The following is a 23,987-nucleotide window of genomic DNA, read 5'->3' on the forward strand; positions in this document are numbered from 1 at the left end:
GCAAAGGTGCTCACACTCACCTTACCTCCCCTATGGGCTCTTGGCTAGCACAGGAGCTCTGCTGAGAGTAGCTCCCTTAAAGCCTCAGTCCCTTCATGCACTACTCTCTATACCTCCCCTTCCTAGGACAGTCAACCCCATTGAAAATACTATCTTTCCAGCATGTACACAATGGCTATCTGTTATAAATATCCTCTTGAAGATTCACATCTGGATGAAACTAAGGGCAGTTTGGGCACACCTCTTAGACAATGAGGTACTTGAGATCTGTGCTAACAGCACAGAGAGGTAGTTAGCTGTGTTAGTCTCAAGTCAGACACAAGGTAGGGCAGAGGTAGCACCTTAGGGCATTTTACATCTGCTCCAGGACACGGCGCTGGGCACTTTAATTAGCGAGCTGCGCTAATTAAAAGTGCCCGTACATCACGTGCATTGGTGTCCCTGCAGTGAAAGCTCATCGAATGTGTTTTATTTCAAAGCACCCTGCCACCATTTTTTCAGCGCAGGGACGCTGATACGCATGACGCGGAAAGCTGCCGGAGCGTGTCAATTTCCGTGCTCCACCAGACTCACTGGATTCCAGCGCTTCGGAGCAGGCTCCCACACGTCTGTAGGAGCATAACAAACACCCTCATTTAGTGGTATTTTTAAAATACAGAGGCATGCAAAAAAACCCCTATTAAGTGCCAATACACTTTACTTGGTTGGAAGAAGGAACACTGTGTGTGGGTTGGCCTGACAGACAGGAATGCAATAGAGGGCAGGATGAACGTCTCCCCTCAGCCACCCACCCACCCCCTTACCAATCCTCTGCTCCACCTGACAGTGATTTAGCCTGGAGCATACCTAAGGGCTACAGCACACACTGCCCAAGAGAAGCAAAGCAACGTGAACAGCATTATTGCATCATTAGGCCACAATTGGTACTAATCTCCCCAAATTCAGCTGGAGAATGTAAGCGGCTGGAAAAGAGGCTGCCTTTGAAAAAGAGAAATCAGGGTTGGATTTAGACCACCTGTCATCCTTCCCCCCCCCTACCTCCCTCCACAGTGGGGGGGGGGGGGGCACGGGTAGTGGAAGTGCCTTTCCTGCTTCTAATGCCAGCCTCCAAATGACAGCAGCAGGCCTGTTTTAATGAGCCCTGGCAAAGAGTGCCAATTCTTGTTCGCACACAAGACAGAAAAAAAAGAGAGAGAAAGAGAGAGAAGGAGAGAGGGAAATAATGAAAGCAAAAAGGAACGCTGGGTGGTGAGCGAAGGTGGAACGTGGGGCTATTGAAAAGGGTGCAGCTTTACCCCGAACAGACAAAACAAACACAAAGTGCCTGCCAGGTGAGGCATCAGGGAGTTGGGTCTCCAGCCAGGACTCAGTCAACACCACTAGAAAACACAGAGGAGGGGGGTGTTTCTTTAGGACTAGCGTTGATAGCAAAGGGATCAGGTGGAATCAAAAGGACAACTTGCTTTATTGAAGGGCTTTAAAGTTGAGAAGAAAGCTTACCAACCTGCTGAGGGAAGGAATAGAGGGTTTGGCACCCTTATTCACAGAACCCTTCCCCAACCTGCACCTCACCTCCTCATCATACATGCACAAAATGAGCCCAGGCCATCAGGCCATGTTCCAGACCAGGCCTGTATCAGCCAAGGGAAAGCTTGGAGCAGAACGCGCAGGGAATACCAAGCAATGACACAAAGACCCAGAAAATAGTGGCTTGGGATGCCCCCCACACACACCCTCCCTTCCTAATGGTGGCCTGGCAAATGTCATTTCACAGTTTATAAACACTTCCAGAGATGAAGTTTTGTGCAGCACTAGGTGGCATATTTCAGATAAGGGAGATCCTGACTATTCGTGGTCTTAAAACTTCCCATGGCATTTTTCAAAAAAGAGCAAGGGTGTTAACTCTGTAAACCCTGGCCAACTTCCAGTTAAAGTAGCTGCATTTTGCCAGCATGAATTCCCCCAGCCATTTCCATCAAATACATTATTCTCCTTTGCTTCCTCTCCAACACTGATGCATAGTGTTTCTGTGCACTGTGTACCATCTAACATGAAACCCCCCACGGGGGTGGATACATGCATGTGTTTGTAGGTGCAAAACGTCAGAGAGGCAAAAATCCACACCTCATTTCAAGTGAGTGAGGGGAAACAACATTTATAGTCATAAGAATAGCTTGTGGATACTTATGAATATATTATTAATCATTAAGCACAGCAGGGATATCAATGTCATCAGCAGAGCAATGAAAGGGCTTCCTGCTGAGAATTAAAAAGTGAACATGTGACAATTAAGTGGTCCCGCTTGGTCCAGTTGTCAGCACTGACAGGCTCCCTCAGCCTCAATTCTCTGTGAGCTGTTGAAAAATGTTATTTAAAAAGAATGCCTCCTTAACTGTTTTCCTGTTTCCGTAAGATGAGTTCCTGAAGCCAGAACTGCCTAGTTGTTACACATGTGCAGAGCCTAGCACATGTGTAACATTTTTTTGACTAACATAAGAGTGAAAGTAAAGTTGTAGTATTATCATTCAATAAAGCTGAGAAAAATCCTTGCAGCCTTAAAAGGACCACTTGTTTTGGTTAGCATCACTTTAGACGTAGAAAAGTTTGCTAGAAAAACTATACCAAGTAAACCCTCCTTGTGTGGATACAGCTTACACCAGCCAATGTTTGCCGAGTAAAATATTTGTACCAGCAAAGGGACTTTTGAAAAAGAAAAGAAAAAAAAAAGCTGCATGTAACAGTATTGCTTTTGCTAGAATGGAAATGCTGCTGTAAGAAAAAAATCATATCCCTAACCAAAATTATAATTCTCTCCTTTATGTCCAATTTTGCAAACATTTACAACTTTTAAACACCCCTTAAAGTCAGTGGGATGACTTATAATAGTTCAGTTCAGTAAGGACTTCCGCACTGGAGGCTTTAAATGTACAGTATTTATGGATAACAGCAAAAACATCTGTAGTAACTTTGGAAAAAAGACACTTTATTTCACCCCTAACATAGCTGCACTTCAGTGATGGATGAAATTACCTCAATAGATATTCATACACACATATGCTAATAATGCATTTCAGGGTCTTGTTCTTTTCAATGAAACTTCAGCAGTTCAGATTTTTGTATTTTACGTTCGATCATTTTTTCCCTTTACACCCCCACCCCCTTTTATTTATTTATTTACTATTTTGGTATACATTTGACGTTTAAGCATTTGCATGAAAGCTTCTGAGCGCCCATTTGAAATGTTATTTCAGTAAAGAACCATTTTTGCCATCACATACAATGTTTTGAAATCTTACATGTGTTACTGAAAAAAGTACTGTTTCCTAAAGACAAGGTCTGGGGCTGTACAATCACCTAGCATTAAACCAGATATTTTTCATGCAATTTCAGTGAAAAAAAGATTAGCACTTCTCACCCAGTTCTGATTAATGACTCAAGGCCTAATCCTGGGAGGTAATGAGCTCAGGCAATCATTACTGTAAAAAAATCGGAGTTGTAGGGGTCAGTACGAATAAGATCAGTTTTGACACTGTGTGTGATTCTGACAATGAATCTAGTTTCAGCAATTTGGCTCCATGGAAGCGCAGAAGCAGAGCCAATTGGAAGCCCATGATTATAGTCACATTTGTTTGCAAAACAGGCGAACTTGAGCACGGGTCTTGGCACATAGAAAATTCTTACAGTTTGCCTCTAAATATGTTATGTGTAAGGAGGAAACTGTGATGTTGGGTGTAGTTGTGAGTTCTCTGGGGCAGGACCATGTTTTTCTTCTATGCGTAGACATCATCTATAACAGTGAGGCCCAGTTCCCTGACTAGGGCTCTTAGGTAGTACCACATTACAAATTATAAAAGGGAGGAAATCATAGACCTATTGAAGTGAATGACCAAACTGCCATTGTCTTAATAAGGTCAAGATTCCACCCCAAGTATTTCCCAGAGTCCTATTAAATTATTTCTATTTTATTTATGAAGCTTTTTGAATTTTACAGACAGCATTTGCTTATACTGCCAGCTGACCAGGAAACAACTTTTTAAAAGATTAGGTTTCATCCCCTTCTTTGTTACAGAGAAATTAATCCTGAAATATATATTTTTAAGGGAACAGGGACCAAAAAAGCAATGTGGTTTTGCTTACTTTTTACCTTAGCTTAGTCAAGTTTAGTCTTCCTTAGGATTTTATTTTTCTGAGCCCCTGAATGATAGATTCTCACCCTTCCAGGTTAAATCCTTGGCTTCCTTGTCTGAAACTGTTCTTGTTTGGAGGTTTGGGATTAAAAAAAAGGAGAATTTTATGGAGTAACAGGTTCTCACAGATGGGATTATGATAATTAAGGCCCTGCTCCTGCAGGTACTTCTTTGCTTCATGTCCTTGTGGCAAGGAATGTAGCAGAATTCACATATTAATTGGAATCTGACAGGGCTACATCTCGAGCACTTCTGCTATGGCTTCACATTTGCAACCTCTGGGCTGTCAACTGTGCACCTTAGCTCCTGCACCATCCCAGTCCCCTGCAGGTACTTAGGGTTAAAGTAGTTTTACATACCTTAGCAGTTCTGCAGCATAACTTAGGGTATAATAGGATCCAGGCCTTAATAAATCGATGTTTGTATAGTGCTTTTAAAAGATAAAGTGCAATCCTGCAACTGATTCTCCAAATATAGGTGACTTCCATGAACTTCCAAGCTACAGAGATTTGCTTACACAGCAGGATCTGGCAGGTATATGCCTCTTTTGGGGCTATATTCTGCCCATAGAGCAGGGTTGCTTTGCATTTTACAAACAGCATGATCTGGTGGTAAAACTGCTTCAGATGGGCAGAAGAAAATAATCCCTGCCCTCCCATCATGATCCATCCACTGCTGCTTCTCGTTCTGCCATTACTGGTGGCTATGAAACACTTGTCCTAGGAAACGTTTTTTTTCATAGCCTCAAAAATCACAAAGGCCCAATGCTGCCAGTGGGCCTTTGTGCTCTCTGAGGCTATGAAACACTTGTCCCAGGAAACATTTTTTTTGCTTAATGCATTTTTAGCCCAATGGCATAAAAGAAGCTTTGAGGCTGTCCTAATACAGTTCTCAGGTTGTGCTATGAACAAATTAGCACCAGGAAAGTGTGAAGGAGAGCTTTATGCCTCCTTTCTATAGACCCACCCCTGAGCCACATGCTGTTCAGTCAAAGTCCAAGAGCTGTCTCTGCACTTTGAAAACATAGTGCAAACATTTCAGTAATATACACTTCACAACACCTTGGCAATACAGGGTGACATTCAGAGTTCCCTCTAAGGTGCACACATGCATGGCCGTACACAGGTAAAAGTTTGGCTGCACACAAACTTTTTCAGGCCCTGCACCTGCCAGGAATGGAGCTGGGCTGCAGCGTGGGACACTTAGTAAAGGTAAGCTCCTCCCCCAGGTGGAGGCAGGGGCTGGCGTGGGCTCTACCAGCTCTGGGGAACTGCTCCGCTCCCCCGCATCGCCTAGGGGAGCAAGGACACACGTGGAGTCAGGGTCGGGGAGTGTAGCATTTTCCAGGGCTGGCAGAGCCTGCGGAGCAGTTCCCCAGAGCTGGAGGAGCCTCACTCGGGGCAGGCACCGGCTCCTCCCCGAAGTGAGGCAAAGCAGGGATGGAGGCTAGGGCGGGGGCTGGTACAGGCTCTGCTGGCCCCAGGGAATTGCTCCGTGGGCCCCAGGAAGTGCTCCACTCCCCGGCCCTGATGCCACATGCCTCCTCACTCCCTGAGGCAATGCAGGGGAGCAGAGCAGTTTCCCATGCCAGCCTCCAGCCCCCAGCGGAGCCTCACCCGGGGCAGGCAGGCTCCAGCCCCCTAGGCTCCAGCCCCCCAACCCCCACCCCCGAGGCTCCAGCCCCAGCCCCCGAGGCTCTAGCCCCTTAGCCTCCAGCCCCTGCCCCCCAGGCTGCAGCCCCCAAGGCCCTGCTGCCTGCCCCGGGTGAAGAGTGAGGAGCTTACCTTTTGTAAGTGTCCCACGCCACACCGAAAGGGGGAGGCAGGACAAAAGCAGCATGCTCATGGGCCTAAGCGGTGTGCTCACGGACCGCTACTCCTTAGAGAGAACATTGGTGACATTGTTACCCCCATTTTACAAACTGAGACCTACTGATTTATAATGTTTTCTCCAAAAGAAATCAGTCTTCTTCTCATATCCTTGTCATAAACTAGATTTTTTTCCAGAATTGTGCACAGGTGATGGCTCTTTCCATTGCTGCAGCAAAATCCTCTGCCGTACAGGTGTCACTGTCAAAGATACAGCCTCCCCAGGGATGGCCGTGTTGTCCCTAGGGCACTGTGACCATGCTGGCTCCATCCTATGGGCACCTACTAATTTCATCTGCCATGTCTTGCTGGTATAAGTGATAGATTGGGAGGCTGCCCTAGAGTTGCTGTTCAGTCACAGTCCTGACAGACTCCTCTGAACCCTGTGGATTGTTAGACCCCTTATTGGGTCCCACACTCAGGAGGTGCCTTATGATACCCCCCCCCCCAGCCTTATGGGCTAGATCCGTGACTCTAAACCACCCCTTTATCATGCCCCATACCTTGCAGATAATATGTAGACGCTGTCTTCTTGTGTTGAGGCCTCAGTTTAGTTCGGCCTTGGTTACTACACCCTCTGGCACTGGGCTCTCCGCAGCCCCTGTCACTGCACCCCAATGAGGCCTCCTCCTCCCCAGTAGCCTCAGTCTGGTCCACTGGTTTAAATAACAAAAAGCACAAGCCCCTGGGCTACAACACAACAATAACATAGGGTCCACACCCTACCCCTTTTAAGAAGGCAAGCTTCTCTCTCAATTGAATGGGCCTCCTCCCCACCAGCACTTATGAGCTCCTATAGCCCCTTAATCCTGCCAGCTTCAAAACAGGCAGTTAAGCATCTCCAAGTAGCTTCCTTCATGAGATCTCCATGCCCCTTGGCTGCTACCAGAGAACTAACCCTCTAGTTCCAGCCCTGGGGTTTATATGTGCCCAGGGCCCTGCCTTCTTCCGGTCAGCTGACTGGGTGCAGGTTCCCTTGTTAGCCTGCTGCCACAGTAACCTGCACCTGTGGGGTTTCTGCCTGGCTGCTGAGGCCCTCTCCCTAGGCAGTCTCTGCCCTTGGAGGAGCAGGCACATTAGTACCCTGCAACACTCACCAAGGAAGGAAATCAGTGAGAGAGATGGGCAAAAAAACTCAGACCTCCTACCTTCTTACATTATAATTAACCACAATACCACATTCTACCCTTTCCACATGATAAAATAGCCTCCATAGACCCCAGCCACAGTTGGGACTCCATTGAGCACAGTATAAGCACATACAAAGCACAGTATAAGCACATACAAAGACATGATCTTAGTCTCAAATAGTTTTCATACTTGTGATAAAAAACATTGACCACGGGACTTTCATTCCTATCCTTGTGTGCTGCTTGTACTGCAGCATGTGACAGCTGCCAAGAATGGAAGACAAGCATCTACAATGATATGTTGAGAACAATATAGAGCCTTTTCTTCTGGTATTGTTGATGCCATCACCTGCATCATGGAAGACAGTAGCATGTAAATGCAGGTCAGTTAAGGAGGAATTGACTCACAGGCATTTTATTTTCAGGTGTACACTTGTAAATGCAATGTTTATACATACAGTATTGCTTCTCCAGGGCTGCCCCATGCATTTAGTACAGTAGGAGTTTATCTATTTTCACTGTTGGACTGAGATGCTGCTGAAATAGGACCTGTGACATTTTATTATTACTTACATATACCTGATAATGTATACTTATAGGTATATACCTGTAGTTGTACCTGAAGGTATCCATCGGAATTCAAACCCTATTTTACTCGCTCTTATACAAATGCAGTTGAAGACAAGACCTGATCTGAAGACCTTCCACCTAAGCAGACAACAAGGAATATGAGATGGAAGAAAAAAGGTAAGCAAAGTGATCCAGCTGATGTATGGTATTGTGACAGTGGTAGCGTTTTTGTAGAACTTACATTCCAATTAAGGGAAGGAATCGCTGCTTCTGGTGGGGGGAGGATGGAGTGGTTTCAGTTTCTGTCAGTAGAGGGGGGTAGCATCAGGGACTCTCCATCTGGCCATCCTGTCACTTCTCCCTTCTTGTTAGTCTCAGAGGATTTTGATTCACTTCAGGCAATGTGTTTCCTGCACCATTTCCATTTATCTGCCCTGCAGTTCCAGGCTCCCATCTCTCCTCCCATTTTGCTGGGCCTGAATTTAGACAGCAAGGGGAACGTGCTTTATTTTCTTCTGAAGTATATTGCCAGACCCTTTTCTGTCCCTTTCACCACCCACTGCAATATTTATTCCAGAGTCTTAGCAGCAGAAGTGCATCCCCCCTGAACCACTGCGACCAGCTGAGTCGCGCGGCACATTCCACAGTTCATTGTCCCACTGTCGTTGTCCTGGTTTTATTTCTGCAGCATGATCACAACAGCACTTTTCATCCTCTAAATGTCCCACACAAATGGGAGCACAAGTCAAACAAAAGCTACAACTGCTCTGTTTACTATAGAGAAAGACTGCTGGACTCCAATGAAAGGACAGGAAGCTGCTGTTTTCACTGTAATTTGTTGGTAAAACAGTGAATAGTCCAGTCATAGCTCACAAAGGCTTTCTTTTTTTTTTTTTTACATGGAAGAGCCTTATGTAGAGGGGAGTTGAGTAGTTATCAACAACCCATGAAATGGGGGCATCAGCAAGTTTATCTCTTTTGATTGTTCTTTGAGGGACAGTTAAAATGAAACCCATTGGGCGTATCCCCACAAGGAGGAACATGCGTTTCCCTGGGGACAAACAGTAGCAGTACAATATGTGCCGCTGCTACTTGTCCCCAGGGAACGCCCATGCACACGTGCTCAGGTGCGTGGCACATTGCTCTGGGTGGAGTAGGGGAGGCTGGGGTCAGCACCTAGACTGGCCCCCACAGCCCTACCTAGGATCCAGGGGACCTCTGGGAGCTGCAGCTGTGGGGGTCCAGCAGCAGGGAGCCTGGCTGTCAGCCAAAGTATAGCTCTGGCCAGCCAGGCTCTGATTTCAAGCTACACACGCTGCCACTACATGAGCTGCCCTGATCTTCTTAGGTGCTGTTTTTTTTGACATCGGAAACCCCCCACCCCCATGCTGCAAATTAGCAGCACAGGAAATGCCCACATGTGCGGCGTGTGCAGCATGCAGTGCCACAGATAGGTCTGCAGTGCCACATACACACTCATCCGGATGCGCCCAATCATGTGCAAAAACTCACCAATGGAAACAGACAAGTCACTAAGAAAAAGTAATGCATGGCCGATAGATTTCCAGTCTCATTTATTCAGCTTCTTTATCATTGTTTGGTTTGGGTTAGGGATTGTGGAGTACTGGATTGGAAAGAAAGAACAGGCTGCACAGCTAACTTACACCTTTGCAATGGGCCCCGAGGCAGGGGCACTGCATACCCATGCAGTCCCAAAAAACACAATGTGAATCTCAATTCTTTATCTGCTCCTCACTTTCTCTGTGGAGGATTGGAAGGAATTTGCTTCACCCCTTTTCATAGAGCCATTTACTCCTTTCCTAGGGGAACAGAGTCAAGACCCTTCCCTCTCTCCCCCACCCCCATACATGCTTATCAGTGGAGAGTATCAGGTGTGTAGCTCCTGCTCTCCCCACTACAGATGCAGGTACAATCTGAGTAGCCTTACTTGGCATGGCAGCAACATCAAAGAGGCCTTACTCCCTCCTTCCTTCCCTGCATGGCCAAACAAGAGCTATGACAATCTAGCCCTGAGGGCCTTATTAGAAATACTACACGTGGTGTTTGCACGATCAGGCCCCTGCTAAGGGATATTTGGAACACTTTGTGATTCTGTCTACATAACGATACCTATGCAAGCAACGTTTCATGTACCATATTATTATGTACACAGCACCACAGACCATGCACTGTGCTCTGTAGAACATAGAATGAGACATGGCCAGTATATTTCATATGTACTTACGCGCCATCTCTTTTACTTTTCGGGTGGTTGGGAATGCAATTTATCAGTGACATTTATTATTTAAAGTAGAATTAATCCCATGAAGAATTAAAATACAGTATGTGTCTATTCCTACTGATATTAATAAGAATGTTGCTATTGATTTAAATAGGGGTGGGAGTAAGCTGTATATTATTACCTAAATGTTTTGAGTGACATGAATCTTTGTACAGGTGATATCTGTGTATCTGGCTTGAATATTACATATAATACACCTGCATATAAAACTATATGCAAGGACATCTACATATTGTATATGCATCTATACAGCAGTCACGCTAGTAAAAATTAAAATGTTGTCATATAAATAAAGCCTTGCATTTTGCAAACACGAGAAGCTAAAATCTTTTGATCTCCCAAGTCTCCTTTCCCATGTCCTACATATAACATTTAAGATTGCAAATCTAACTTGAGGCTTAATGCAGGGGAAACTGTGATTCTCCTAGAAGGCTCAAAGGAAAATTCAGGATTATATTAAAGACTTGAGGTTAGTTATTAGTAATGCCATTCTTCAAAGGACTATAGAAACTGGGAGGACTGATGTCATGGGAGAGCCCAATAATGATGAAAATGTTTTTTAAAAGTTAACCCTTTCTTTTGCTGCTCTTCAATAGCAATGAAAAGTGGTGATGTTTTCCTGTCTGCTCTGTGATTTAAGAATGCCCCCTCATGCTTATCATGTGCAAATAGTCTGATTTTTCTTCTAAAGTTTTTTTTTAAACCCATACTACAATGAAAGTGTAAAGCTAATGTAAAGAACACCCTAGTCACCTCCAAGAAGATGATGCAGGACTTAACAGAAGGAGCTATTCTCCCCATCAACTGATCATTGTACATGATACAGATGCTAAGCTCTTCCTGGCTGTTTCTAGCCTCTGTTATAAAGTTAACTTTCTTCATTTCCACTTATGTCATGGATTTCTTTTTGTCTTTTGGGGTTTTTTTTTTCCATGTGAGGACTATTGACTCTGCTTGCTGATATTAGCTTAGATTCCAAAGCAAAAATGGGGGTATTTATGCTGTTTGTCCATATTACAAGCCCAGTTTAATGCTTGAAAAGCTCTTGATACATGTTACTCTGCTGACTGCCTGCAGCCTCATACGCAGCATCCTTGCACAGGTTATTACTGTTACCAGCATGATATCCAAGCATGGAGGTGTTCAGTTAGGGGGCTTATACAGGCAAACATGAGGATTTTGTGCCTGCTCTCAGCATGCCCTTCTCTGACTTCTGCTTACAGAACCCAAGCTCCCCCACCTGAGTGTTGTGACATATGCCTATGCATATACTCAGCCAGAATGCAGCCCTGGTCCTATTTATTCTTTTAATAAGAAATGACAGGCCAGTGCCTTAATCTGTTAGGGTGGCTTGTATCAGTAATAAAGAATATGTAAAGAGTGACTCACTTCAAATAAAACACACAGGATTCTTTTATTTTACTTGCAATGAAAAGTGTTACTTCTGCAAGTCATTACTTTCTAATTCTATAATTACTGGATATGGCAAAACACTTGAGGTTTTTAATTAAATAATCTCATAAACCAAAATGATCATTTTCAATTACTCTTCTAAAAGATATAATTGGATCTAATTTCTACTGGGGCTTGTCTACACATAGTTATTCTGGAAAAAGTCTATCCCAGAATAACTCCATATGTGATTATTCTAGAATAAGAATATCCATTCGTGGAGTTAATCAAAAACACTTAGTTACTATACTTTAGTATGGATTCAGTCCTGATGCTCAGACATAAGTAGAATTGTAACTAGAAAAGAATTAGAACCCAAGTCTAACTATATACAGAAATGGCTTTTTCTCATTTACAAAATAGGATGCTTGTATACACAGAGCTATGTGTGTGTGTGTACAAGTACACCAAGTTTTTACCTGGACACCTAACTATGGAATAAAGCCCAAACGATGTTAATTAATTCATCACAGCTGCCCTACCCTCTTTTGGGTAGGGGAAAGATGAGTGTGCATGTTGTTGGGCTGGGGAGCTCAGCGTAATGAGGTATGAGGCAAGATATATTATTTCAACAAAGTTTCCTCTACTGAACCTATAACCTTCTGAGGAATCAGCGTATAAAAAAATCTTTCCAGGGTTCAAATTACACTTTGACTCTTGGGGTCTGCAAAAAAAATTAAACTGGTTCATTGATTAACAAGTCCAACTAAGTGAAGGAGCAATCCGATCAGAGACCCTTCCCCCTTCTCCAGTTATGATTTTCAAATCTTACAGAGGGGGCCTCATCTCTTATGGGAAGGCTCAGCCCCCCTAAGCTTTCCCTTAATTCGCACCCTGCTTCTTTCACCCATGCACCTAAATGCCCACATATGTAACGCGCAACGAAAAAGGATGCTATCAGTTCCACTGAACTGATTCACATGCATTCTGACTCTGATAAAGCTCACTCTCCTTGACATTCACCAGGAGGCTGTGTTTTGGGTCCATCAAACCAGGCCTGTGTGCTTTAAGCTTCTTGGCTAGGGACAGACATTCAAAAAGCCTGAGCCTGAATTGATTCAATCTTTGCAGGTTAGTCTAACCTGGCTAGGCTGAACTGTTTTGAAACCGGACAGACATTCTCTCTGGACTGAGGAAATTCAGGCACGTGCCTGCAGTAGCTCAGGCTAGAAGCCGGGGGGTGCTAGAGCAGCCCTCCCTTCCCTTCTGCAGGGAGCTGAGCTGAACGGGGCATGGCCAGGCCCTGGCAGAACTCTCTCATTAGGGAGGTCTGCCTGCAGGGTCTCAAGCTTTTCCCTGCTGGCTGCTCAAGGGGTGGGAGTGTTGCCATCCCCCAGACCCAGGCTAGCACTCTGAGACTCAGAGGGGGGAGGGGGGCTCAGTGCATGCATCTGTTGATGATACAGAGCTTTTCAATCTCCCTCCCTGCTTCATCATACTGTCTGCAGCAAACTGATAGGCAAGCAAGCCAGCTGGTGGCTGATAGTGACAACTATCACTCAATTAGCAAAACAATGGTCTGTCTCCATTACTTCAGACTTCTTAAACAGCTTACAGGCTGACCTGTTGATTAGCTCCAAATAGCCCTAAGCAGTCACTGTTCTGTCTGCTTGCCACCATGAAATTGGAAAGAGACACACACAAAGACACCTCTTGGCATTAGCTAGCATACCATATGCCTAGGGTTCTTGAGGCTGAGATCCGTGCTGTGGGAGACGCGAGGGATGGCGGGGGGGGGGGTGGGGGTGGGAAGGGATTTCCTGCTTGAGCAGTGAGGGGTGGGTAGGGCAGGGGGAAGCCAGGCAGACCCTGCTGTTTCTGCAGTCTCTGCCAGAGCCTTATACAGCATTAGCTAGCATACCACATGCTGGCTATGGTCCATGCTATGGCAGAGGGGAAGGGATCCGTACTTAAGCAGTGAAGGGGTGGGGAGAAGAGGGGCATGGGGAAGCCAGAAGACTCTGCTGTGCCTGCAAGTCTCTGCTGGAGCTCTGGCCAGGGAGCAAAGAGGAGGGGCCAGCCCTGCTGTGGAGCAGAGAGCCCCACCCAGCCCAGAAAGCATGTTGGGATGCTGGGGGACTCTGATTTAACTTAAAACAGCAAGGGGTCTGGGACAGACTGCATTAACTGGTTTGACCCGAATTAGTTAAGTCTGATGCTACATTCTACATTTATCTCAAACCAGTTTCAGCCATTTTCAAACTGGTTTATGTGTACTGAACATCTGTTCTGTTACAGGTTTAAACCAGTTTCTGATCACTTAAACTGGTTTATGTATAATGTCTGTCCCTAGCCCTTGAGTCTCAGTGGAGTCTGTCTCTTTATTGAAACTCTCTGGTATACTTCCTACGCATTGGTGTTCTGTTATCCCTCCATGGAAATAGGACCTCAGTATCCAGCTGCCCTGGACTATCATCAATCCCTAATAAACACCCAGATTGCTTAAATACACCTCCCAGAACTCCAACCTTATGGCACTCTGGGTTGCAGTTCATCTCTTCAGGGACATTAAACAAATTAAGCATATAGCATACCCTACTTCAGGTAGAACAAGAAATGTGCAGACGTATACAAAACAAAAAACCTCACCTATATATAATTTCTCTTCCTCGATTCTCACAATATGGGTAGGAATAATTAAGGACTGTCTTCTGTGACATAGGTTAGGCAGGTGTTCTATGTTGGGACATGTCTTCACTGCCTCAGGGAGTTGTGCTATTGGGCACTTGTAACAAGGTGTATGGCTCAGGGCTGAAGCCCAGGTACAGGGGGTTAGAGGGTAATAATCTACCTGCCTAGGAGTGCTGGGCCAGCTGATAGGGATGACTGGCTGGCCCTGGAGGAAGTTAAAAGCCCCCAGAGAGGCTGATGCATGGAAGGAGGGAAGGTGGGAGTAGAGATAATGCTGAAGGATTATGGTGAAGCTCTTGCTAAGGAAGAAGAGTTTGTTGATGTTTTGTTTATTCTGTTTGATTTGAGATAGGCAAGGGGGAAGATTGGCTCCTGGGCTTAGCTGAAAGGGTAACAACCTACTATATTACTTAAGTGCTTTAAGTCTCTTTTCAGCATTGGTGTCAGCCCTGGAGCCAGTAACTGGAGTTGCAGTGGTTTCTCTGCTACTACGTCGTAAATGTAACCTTACCAGCTAGGGTCCTAATCCTGGGAGAAATCCTGAATGGGAGAATGGGAATGCTAGTGTCAAGCCCTTCTGACTAAAGTAGAACTTACCTGGGTGTGGAGTCTGCCTGCATGCAGTTTGCAGGACCAGGGCCACGTATACTATGACATCTGCTGGCAGGGCTAGGTCCAATGCTTTTTCAAGTCAATAGGAATTTCTCTCTTGACTTATGTGGAATTGGGGCAAGTCAAGGTGTGTCTTTCAGAGGATATCTAAGTGCAGGTGGGAAAGATGAGACAGAAAACTGAATGGCTTCCCAAGGTCATGCATTCAATTCTAAATGTCTATAAAATAGATGCACTGATTTGATTTTTTTGTCTGTTATTCTACTCACTAGACAATGCTTTCTCTTTTTGTGGCCATAATGGAACCTTCCTTAACTCACTACCACATAGGGACACCTATTCTAACACTCAGCCTTGTCATCGAGTAGGCCCCATCCTTCCCCTTTCATTGTCAGAAACAAAACTTTTGGAGCCAAAATGGAAAACTGCTCAGTCCACTCTAACAGGAGCCTTGACAGCTAATTATGTCTATTGCTCTACAGTGAAGAGCAAAACTTTTGAAAGAATCAGAGGAAACAAAGCAAAGAGGATCATGCAGCAAAACCATATAAGTGTGCTCCTGGAAACCAATGCTCTTCTTCACATGCTAGAGAAGCAAATTTTGAAACTTGCTCAAACTTTATGGAGACAGGAAAAAGAGTACATACATCAAAGGAGGATCTGAAAGCCCAGGGTAAATGATTACAGCTATTATTATTTCTCTTTAGAAACAAATTGAGGCTGTATCTGATTAAGTATTTCTTGGATTGCTCATCTTCCAGCCACAAGCCAGGTGCACAATGCCTACAAATGAAATAATGAACTATGGTGAGAGTACATGTGTGTAGCACATGGCACCCATACATATTATGATTCAGTAGATTAAAACATTACAAGGTTCAGAACCCCTTGCCTGACACTAGTGCCTGCTACATACACAAAGCAATGCTATATACTCTTTTGGCTAGAAAAGGCGGCTTGCTTTTTAACACTTACTTACCTCCTCAGTATAGTACACAGAGGCCTTTGAATGCAGACAATGTTGGTCAGTGGTTCTGGGGAGTACAGCTGTAGCTGAGATAGAGCTCACACTGTGCTATCATCCTAAATTCCAGGGTAGGCTGCTGCTCAGTGCTGAATTATTTCAGCCTGCTGAATGTTTGCTATGCAGATTCTCTGGCAATAGCCCAAGAAAACCACTCTGATCTTACCCATTGGAACCTTCCATAGCCTTATGTAACAGCCACCATCATCTGGCTGTGCACTGAGCTCCAGTGCCTTAAAGGGACTGAGCAGGGAGGGACAAGATACCAACTACAATAATTTATCAGAGCAGAATTCATTAACTCTAGTTAAATTGCATCAGTGGCGTTCAGCAGTGTGTAAATATCCGTCTCAGAATCTGCATGGTAGGAGGTTGCTGTCACTGCTACTTAACATTTGATAGGATTTTCTCTTTGTGCTGTGCTTTGGAGTAGAGGACCTAAGACAGGGTAATCGCTTATATAATTGCACCATACTATCTAGAGATCAACAGCTGGCTTGGATCACCTTACAGAACCGTGTGGGAGGGGGCAGGCCTGATAAGGAAAGGATAGCACAGTAACTCATACAAGTTAGCCATCAAAATCCTGTACAGACTTTGACTTCCAAGATTTTCTCACAGCTCATAATGCTAGGCCACATTTTCCCAAACTATACTCTGTACAGTGGGGCTACATGATGCAGTTCCAGGGACAGAATTGGTTCTTTTGCCCTTAAGCCAATGCATAACATACACTATATGTAGCTGCAGTCTATAAGGGTTGCCCACAGCCTAGGCAAAGGTGCACTAGAAGACTTTATATCCACTGTTAGGCCCATGCAAAGCAAAGGGACAAGTGCAATCTTTGTTCTTTCTTGAGCAAAAGGAGCGCTGCCTCCTAGGAGCTCTGTGTAGTATTTAATAGAACAGAGAGAAGGTAGGGCCATAGTCCAACCTTCCCTCCACACCAGCCCTGGGCTGCTGTAGAGAGTGCAAATGCTGCCATTTTTTATAATGTGGTATGCAACGATTCTGTTTTTCCTGTCCAGGGGAATCCCTGAAAGCATTAGAGCTGCAGAAACCCAGAATTCTTACACCTCTGTGATGCTTTTCCTCTGTCCTATCTCTAAAATGAATCTGCAACTTACCACCACAGTCTAGCATGATACTCTTATTTCACTGATAAAGGAACAGGCAGATTCAAACCAGGTGACAGCTGGAGGGATTTTCTATAGGAATTTTGTCTGAACACTGATTTCCACATAAATGTTGCAGGGTGAGTCCTTGGCTGATGTGAACTGGTATATCTACATTGTGAGCTATGGGTTTTTACAATGGGTTTTACATGGATGAGGTGCTGACCCTCTCTTTTAATTAATCACCTAAATTCTTCAGCTTATTGCTCAATATGTTAGTAAAAGGGGTGAAGTAGGGATAGAAAAGAAGAAGAACGTATTGCCTTAGAAACACCTAAAAAAGGAATGAATTCAGAGTGAACTAAAGAATTATCCTAATCATATCCCTCTCTATGGCTCACAGACCCAAGCATTTGCAATGATATTTCAGTCTCATGCAGCATGAGGGGCCAGGGCCAATGAATGTTACATACAGCAGGCAGCACTGAGGTTCAGATGATATGATACAGCTCCATGGTTATATCTTTGACACCCCTCTCCCAGGGCATACTACTGCCTCTTTAGGCTATAATGCCCTAAAGGGCCATGGTGGCTTCATGTTGAGGCATCATACAGCAAGAAAGAGACAGGTAACCTATTTCCTTTAAAGCTGGAGTGTAGGCATAGCAAGCAAGGCAAGTGCTTCCCTATGCCTTCCTGATTTCTAACTGTAACGTTGACCCTAGGGAAAACTAGAAACCAGCATCCTTTATCAATGTTCTGGGAAACTGGCCTAGTACACAACCACTCCTCCAGGTATATATAGAAGTGCTCACATTTTACAGCACTATAAAGTTACAGTGTTCTTAAATATAACAAGTGTGGTGTTTGGTGGGGTTGGCAGTGGTTAGTTATAGGCTAGGAGGCCAGGGGTACTTCACAGCCTCCTGGGGCTTCTCCACTGGTCAGAAATTTGAGCAGCATACAGAAGTTACTTAAAGTTCTGTAGGTTGCTAAAGTGCTGTAAAATACAGCACTTCAAATTTAATATCTCATTTAACAAGGGTTAATTTAAAGTGCTGTGCCCATTTTAAAGTGCTATAAAGCGGTGCGCTTCTGTCAAGCCACAGCAATAAAGCATTTTAAACGGTGAAAAAAGCATCTTCTGTACACACCCTCCCAGACTATGCAGAATGCAAAACCTCCTCTGTGCATACACTTCTGATGAACTGTGTTGTAAGCTACAAGACTGCAGCCACTGGTCCAGGTCTCCCTTCTTATTTATGTGGGGTTTCTATTGTTGTGCATATGTAGCCCGAGGCTAATATTCTTATTGTGCTGTGTGAGAGTGAATTATTAACAAACCACAGCATGCACAATTTTATTTTGCAGCTGGCATAAAAAGAAAAAAGGCACTTGAGATGTTAAAGAGCTAAATTTAGGGTCCAATCCTGAGCTTTTTAATAAATCTGTGTATAAAATTAAAAATGGGAATGGAACAGCACTGTACTCTGTATCTGAGCCAAAGGGTGAGGAGAGACTTCACTTCTAAATGATATGAGTAGGATGTGAAAAAACTTCACAGGACCAGACATTTATGGATATTAGAATTCATACCAGACCTCAGAATATTGGATTAGGCAGGCTCAGCCCCAGTCTAAAGAACAAGTCTGCATCACTGAATCAATCTCATCTGTTTGCGCTCTTGCTGGCACTGTTCTTAGTCCATAGAGAACAAACTAACTTCTTCCCACTTGTGTTATTTCTGTCATTGCTGAGGCACATCCACATGCTAGTATTTGGAGTTTTCCTATATAGTACCTGTAGGCTGCAATAGGAATAAATAGCAGTCTTCTGGACTGTCCCTAATGGTGGTTTTGTAAAAGGTCTGGCTTTTTAATTGCCCATTCCAGTGCTAAATAGTATCTTCTCTCTACTCATTTTCAATAACACTGAAAGACAGGAAACAAAGTGTTCCCACACTGAAGATTGACCATTACATCACACAAACTACTGATATGAAACACTCCCTGTGGCTGCTACAAGTTGTTCCACCCACCAAACACACACACACACATAACAGCCTACACAAAGATAATTGTGACAATAAGAGACCTAGAATCTCACACACATTCTGCCAAAACCATACTGATGGAACCTGAAAGTATTTCATACAGTTGTGTATGTTTCTGGGTGACAGAAAAAGTCAAGTAACCAACTGAATGGCCCAGGGGAAAATAAATGGTATACAGAGCCTTCTATGGCAGGTTATTGCTCTGAGTCTGGCCCATATCATAAATGTCAATGTTATTATCATTAGTGACAAGGGCTAGAGACAGACATTCAAAAAGCCTGAGCCTGAATTAATTCAATCTTTGTGGGTTAGTCTAACCTGGCTAGGCTAAATCACTTTGTAACTGTAAAGACATCCCAGACATGCAGGCACATGCCAGCAGTGGCTCAGACTAGGGATGGGGGGGGGGGCACTAGAGCAGCCCTCCCTACTATTCCACAGAACTGAGCAGGACACTCTGATTAGCCCAGCCAGGAATTGATAACACTATTTATCACCCCTAACTCAGTGTTTATCACCCCATTAAGAAAACAAGAGGGACATTACCAGCTACCTGTTGATTCTACGTGTTGATTCAGCAGGGATCATAGCCAGCATATGGTCTGCTAGCTAATATAGACATCTCTCATCAAGGCAGAGGGGAGGGGGGAATTCCTGCTTAGCATGGAGTGGTGAGGGTAAGGGGGGAGCAGCCAGGGAACAGAGGGGAGGGGCCAGCCCTGCTGTGGAGCAGAGAGCCCTGCCTAGCCCAGAGAGCATGCCAAGATGCTGGAGGAGTCTGGTTTATCTTAAACCAGCAAGGGGTCTGGGACAGACATTGCATAAACTGGTTTAACCCAAATCAGTTATGTCTGGTACTACATTCACCCAGGTTTATCTCAGACTGGTTTCAGCCATTTTCAAACTAGTTTATGTGCACTGAACATCTGTTCTGTTACAGGTTTGAACCAGTTTCTGATCACTTAAACTGGTTTATGTGTAATGCCTGTCCCTAGCCAAGGAGTTTGTGGTTTTAATCCAGTTCCATTACAACCTTGGACATGTTAAAATCTAGGTAGAGCAATTAGGCAAAGTAGGTTATGCCATGCATACCACCACCTGCCAGGCCTGGGACCACCACTAAGAAACAAAGGTGATTTCTCCCCAGGAATGGGCACATTTTAATGGGACTCATTCCAGTAGTTTTTTAAGTCAATCAGCGTTGTGTCACTGGAGGCCAAAAATGAGATAGATACAATCCTATGTCTTTCCTTCACCAAGTCTTCCTGCAGAGGTTGAACTCTTGGTCTGTTTTTATGCTGTGATGGAAAAAAAATGATGCAGAAGCACATTTTTAGCAGAGAAAGCCATTTCTTGTTTTTGGAATGCCATCTTGGGTGAACTATCAGATGTTAACATGCCATTCCAAAAATACTGTCACCCTTGGGGCTTATGATGAAAACTGTTACCTGGGATATGCTCACTACGATCAGGTACAGACGTTACACTTTTACCAGTATAGGTGATTGGAAACCAGTCTATACCTGTAAAAGAACAGAAGTTTGGCGCACACAAACTGGTTTAAGAATAGCAGAACCTGGTCTAAGATTTGCTTCCCGCTTCCCCCTCCCTCCCCATAAAAGGGCGGATGTTCACCCTCCCTCCCCATGAAAGGGCGAATGTGTGTTCTGTTTGCTACCGATTTAAACTACATCACTTACAGAAAACTGCATAGCTTAGATCAATGCCAACTCAGGCTTTTTGAATGTCTGTTCCTAGCCTAAAAGTTAACTTCATCAAGTAAAACTATAGATCAATAGTTCTCAACTTTTTAAGACTCAAGGCACCCCTTGTTAGGCTGAAGGCACTCCTTGTTAAATACAAGGCACCCCTTAGAAAATTCAAGCCCTTAGTTTGCACTCATTTTTTTACTATGGAAAAAATAATACAGCAATTTTTCTAGTGCAAAGAACTCAGAAAGAGCACAACAGGTCAGAATTTTTTTTAACACTATGACTTCTTACTTGAAATCACTGGGTGCCTATACATGAGCAGGGAAGCTGCTCTGACACTCTGTAATTCCATGGCACTTACCACACTCCAGCAGGGGTGCTTTATGTAAAGCTTGCTTGACAATCTTTAGATAAAGTGCCCCCACCATCATTTTGAAGTGTGGGGATGCCGATACATGAGATGCTCAAGATACTTTAATTAGAGTGGCTTTAATTAAAAAGACCCCCACACACACACACTCCCAGAGCATGCGTATAAATGCTCATTGGGTTTATCTTGTGAATCATGTTTGTATGCTTAATGATGTTAACATTGTGTGGTATCCCACAGCACCCCTAAAAGGACCTCAAGGCACCCTGGTTGATAATCAGTGCTGTAGATGCAGATTTCCAGCCTGCAAGGGGCTGGGGGGAACGAGAGGAGGGCAGTCAGGAAAGCAGCTCAATGTATATGCGTGCATGCATACACATGGCTGCCAGGCAGCCTGGAGAGCAGCTTCTCCAGGTAAGTCAGTTGGCAGGAATTGAGGCCCCCATATTGAGGGAGAGAGGGAGTTGGGCAGGATTAGGGCTGGGGATGCTGCCCAGTTGGAGTGGTGGATGGAGTTTGGGGCCCGGGGTTATATGCAGCCACATGGCCCGGGAGGGGAGTAGGACAGGGTCACGAACAGTTAGTCTGGGGGTGGGGGGCTGGCTCCCCACCGCTGCATGCACTCCTGAGAGGAGGGGGCATGGGGCAAGCTGGCCACTGTGGGGCCAAGGCTACCCACCTTGCTGCCCTCCCCATAGGGCCTCTGCAGCCCAGCACGTGGGACCCAGCACAGCAGGGTAGAGCAGGGCAGGGAAGTTCAGTGCCACTGTATGATCCCTATGCAGCCATGGGGTTCAGGCACTGCTATGTAGGGCAGGGGGCTGCAGACCCAGGTCCCTGGCCCTGTAACCCTGGCAGCTGGGGGCCCCCTCTAGCAGGGATGGGGGGGACTCTGGGTGGGGAGTGAGGGCACCAGCAGAGCCAGGGGGATGTGGTTCAGGAGTGAGGGGCACCAGCAGGGCTGGGGGACTGTGACTTGGGAATGAGGGGAAATGGCCTAGCCAGGGTACCGGCATATCAGGACTGCTCAGTGCCACAAAGCAGTGATGGGGGACAGCCGCAGCTGGACCCGTGTCCTGGTAAGCAAAGGGAGCAGGGGGAGCTCAGATTTTCCATGATAAGAAAACCAATATCAAATGCCAACATTTATTGGTATTTAGAATTTATTTTATTATAGTGATTGAGCCACTGGAAGGCTTCCAAATTGCTTTAAAAATGTAAATATATCAATAAAACACTGTGCTTCACTTTAATCATGGGGCTTAGTTTTTTTAATCAGAGAATTTGCAATTTTTAAGCAGAGAAAACCAGGATCCCTGAACGTAATATACTACGCACGCGCGCACACGCACACACACATGCACGCACGCACAAAGGCACACACTCATGAATGATTAGTGCCTCCTGTGACTGGAGAGGCACCATAGTGGTGACCGGGGACCACCCGCAGCAGCTGCTGGCGGTGTTGGCAGCAGTGAGTGGTAAGTGAGGACCGCCCGCAGCCTCCCCCAGTGGTGTCGCCCCAGGGGTGGCGAGCAGCAAGCAGGGACCGCCCACAACCACTGCACTGCAACAGGCCTCCAGTCAATAGTGAGAGTTAACAAGGTTCCTCTTACACCCATTGCTTCATTGTCTCAGAACCAGTGTTAAAAAATCAGGACACAGAGGACTATATCCTTTGCACTGCCCATGTCACCAAAGAGTGTAACATGGCATGTATTACACTGATTCAGATTGGGGGGAAAAAACCTCCCTGGGCACATCTACACATTCATTAAAGCACTTTAGGTAATACACATTAAATCTCATACCTCCAGGCACTTTTACAAGAGATGCTCTAATTAGAACACTGTAGTATGTCATGCATTAGCATCCCTGTGCTTCAAAATGGCAGCAGGGGCACTGAACTAAAGCTCATTTGATAAGCTTTAGTTCAGGCACCCCTGCCACCATTTTGAAACAAGGGGATGCTAATACACGAGGTGCGGAGACTGGCTGGAGCACGGTAATTACCATGCACCAGCAGACTCGATTAATTGAGTCGGCTCTGACACTCTGAAGTTACAACCCATTGGCACAGGCCTACAGGCACCCTCCGTTGTGAAGTACTAGAAAAATGCACATTAGACTATTTTAATGCACATTAGCAAAAGAGCATTTTTTTTTTAAATAAGCTAATGTGAATTAAAGCCCACGTGTAAACTTGCCCAGTGTTATTTGCTGATATGGATAAAGATTAAAAATATATATGTAAGAGTTGTAAAATCCCACCATTCTTTTCCCTTTGATTCTTTTCACTTGCTGTTCTGGTTTCTCCATCAGGCTAAAGCATGTCCTGATTTTCTAGGCTCATAATTTTACTGCTCCCTCAGTGAAATCAATCTTCTTGTGACAGTGCAGTACAGCAAGCACAAAGAGGTCTGTGGTGCACCTTTTTGGCACCATCATCAGCTCTGATCCTCAACCCTGCCCTGAAATCACTCCTTTACCAACACAAAATTTCTCAATAATTAATTGCTTCCTCTCATAAATCTTGCTATGAGAAATCTCAGCATAATTTCTATGTTATGGGCAGTACTTCCCAATGAAAACTAGGGAAGCAGGTAGTACCTAAATGCCCACAAAAGCTTGTCAACATGTTCTGTAACAAACCTTAGATCTTTCAAGGATCACATATGTGTATAGTTGAATTGCATGGCCAGTCTAGGCAAGGGTGTTTGAGGCTATAAGGCAATGTGAGTTTATGAACTGGACAAATCACTTTGGTTACAGAGGCCATTTGAGGGTAACAGTTGTCTTGGAGGACATGTCTATGTTGCTGCTCCAACAGCATCACTATGAAGTATACCCCACCCACTTGTTACTGCTCTACAGGTGCCAGGTCCCAAAAATGAGACCATATAGCAGCCATAGACTGGCACCAATTGCCTGGCCAGCTTTCAGGCTCTCTGCAGCATACCT

The 23,987-nt window shown here is 44.9% G+C and overlaps 1 long non-coding RNA gene across 1 annotated transcript in view; it reads left to right on the forward strand.

The window, feature by feature from the left end:
• The first annotated feature begins 5,244 nt into the window (after positions 1 to 5,244).
• Positions 5,245 to 23,987, forward strand: part of LOC109285920 (uncharacterized) — a 40,943-nt gene continuing 22,200 nt past the window's right edge. Inside the window, exons 1-2 of the long non-coding RNA XR_002093810.1 lie at positions 5,245 to 5,398; positions 7,861 to 7,932. This is a non-coding gene — a long non-coding RNA (uncharacterized LOC109285920). The remainder of the gene's footprint in view (positions 5,399 to 7,860; positions 7,933 to 23,987) is intronic.

This window comes from Alligator mississippiensis, chromosome 3 (genome assembly GCF_030867095.1).
Source record: "Alligator mississippiensis isolate rAllMis1 chromosome 3, rAllMis1, whole genome shotgun sequence".
NCBI classification, from domain to species: Eukaryota; Metazoa; Chordata; order Crocodylia; family Alligatoridae; genus Alligator; species Alligator mississippiensis.